At 41.7% G+C, this 2,146-nt stretch overlaps 1 non-coding gene across 1 annotated transcript; it reads left to right on the top strand.

The window, feature by feature from the left end:
- Window positions 1-949: 949 nt before the first annotated feature.
- LOC120362208 (U7 small nuclear RNA) lies at window positions 950-1,011 on the top strand. The gene has a single exon (XR_005578170.1). It is a non-coding gene; the product is annotated as a U7 small nuclear RNA (small nuclear RNA).
- Window positions 1,012-2,146: the final 1,135 nt, after the last annotated feature.

Below are 2,146 nucleotides of genomic sequence, written 5' to 3'. Positions count from 1 at the left end.
ACATAGACTTTTTAAATATTTCAACTAGATGAACATCGAGTTCTAGAACAATGAATCATTTTATTTTGATAAAAATATTTAATAAAATTTAATTACATCTTTAAGAAATTAAATAGGCCAGACGTGGTGGCTCACGTCTGTAATCCCAGCAGTTTGGGAGGCCAAGGTGGGCAGATCACCTGAGGTCAGAGGTTCGAGACCAACTTGGGCAACATGGAGAAAACCTGCCTCTACTAATAATACAAAAAGTAGCTGGGTGTGGTGACGCATGCCTGTAATCCCAGCTACTTGGGAGGCTGAGGCAGGAGAATCACTTAAACCCAGGAGCTAGAGGTTTCAGTGAGCTGAGATCTTGCCATTGCACTCCAGTCAGGGCGATGAAAGCAAAACTCCTTTTCAAAATAAATAAATAAAACAGGACATTGAAGCTGAATGGAGAACTGTAGATGATCTTGGCGGCCTTCTTAAGCCCATGCGTCTCTGGGATGACCACTTCTGGCTGTCTCGTAACAGTAGAAAAGTAAACCCCTATTTAGGTTTTTGGTCACTGTTCAGCTGAAAGCAATCTGATATATTGTATAACCATGAATAAGTCTTCCATGCTCTGTCTGTTAAGTTGTTGTGAAATTTGAAATGAAATGCAAAATAAAATTTTAAAGCTAGATGCGGTGGCTTATGCCTGTAATCTCAGCACTTTGAGAGGCTAAGGCAAGAAGATTGCTTGAGCCCAGGAGTTTGAGGCTGCAGTGAGCTATGATTGTGCCACTGTACTCCAGCCTGACAGAGCAAGACCCTGTCTCTAAAAAAAAAAAAAAAAAAAAAAGACAAATAAATCATTTTTACAATATATTATGATTATATAAGTACTGTTTACTGGATAGCCAAGGATAAATGGATCCACAAAGAAGAACATGTAACTCCATATCACTAAACGTGGGCCACGTAGAGAAAGAAGTTAAATTCTTTTAGAATTTGTCTAGCAGATTTTCTGCTTTTCACCAGAAAACCCATACAAAAATAGAAATAAAAGAAAGAAGATATTCTCTTCTGAGATTTGCTCATATATATATGAATATCCAAGTATAAAGAGAGGCACAAAGTTGTTTTTTTTTGTTTTTTTGTTTTTTTTGAGACGGAGTTTCGCTCTTGTTACCCTGGCTGGAGTGCAATGGCTCCATCTCGGCTCACCGCAACCTCCACCTACTGGGTTCAGGCAATTCTCCTGCCTTAGCCTCCTGAGTAGCTGGGATTACATGCCCAGCTAATTTTTTTGTATTTTTAGTAGAGACGGGGTTTCACCATGTTGACCAGGATGGTCTCGATCTCTTGACCTCGTGATCTGCCCGCCTCGGCCTCCCAAAGTGCTGGGATTACAGGCGTGAGCCACCGCGCCTGGCCCTATTTCTGCTTCTTTGAGCTGAAAGCAGGTTCTTTGGGTAAGTGGAGCTTGCTGACTGGCAAGCTTGTTTTTAGCACACCCCGGTGGGGAGGTGGTAAACAAATCTGGCCACCCCTTGGGGTCAAAACAAGAAGAGCCATCTTCTGTGGGATTGACCCTCCTCTGGAAATCCTGGGTCCTCCTAGACTGGCTGTTTGATTTCTTCATAGAAAATCTTGCAGTCTCAGCCTGCGGGAAAATGGTGGGGCTGCCCACGTAGCGGTATAGGGGTCAGTGTGGCAATCACATGTCAGTTCTACATCCAGACCTTCCATCAGCTGCCATCCTGGTTTTTACTTCTCCTTCCTCTTCTGCTCTCTCAGACTCACCTCACTTCACCAAAAAAAAAAAAAAAAAAAAAAAAAAAAAAAAAAAAAAAAAAAGCACACCAAAATATCCCACAGACTTCCACACTTCTTGATTTGAGCTGTGGCTTTCTCTACTCCCATTTACCCATATATGTGATTTAACTCATTCCAGTATTCCAGAAATGATAAAATCTCAGATCCCTTGATGTACTGTCCAAACCATCTCCCCCAACACAGCTCTTTTATTGGCTTTTTGTTTCCTCTTTATCCTTTTTTAGTTTATTTCAATGGGTGTTCGGGAGGAGGAGAGGTAAATCCATGTGCTCAACCTCCCATCTGGAACCGAAAGTCTGAGCCAGGCTTTTGATTGGTATGATTCTGAATCTTTACAAAAACTCTG

Source organism: Saimiri boliviensis, chromosome 1 (genome assembly GCF_048565385.1).
Source record: "Saimiri boliviensis isolate mSaiBol1 chromosome 1, mSaiBol1.pri, whole genome shotgun sequence".
Taxonomy (NCBI): domain Eukaryota; kingdom Metazoa; phylum Chordata; class Mammalia; order Primates; family Cebidae; genus Saimiri; species Saimiri boliviensis.
Note: the sequence above shows the minus strand (reverse complement) of the source record. Positions and strands in the feature narration are given on the sequence as shown.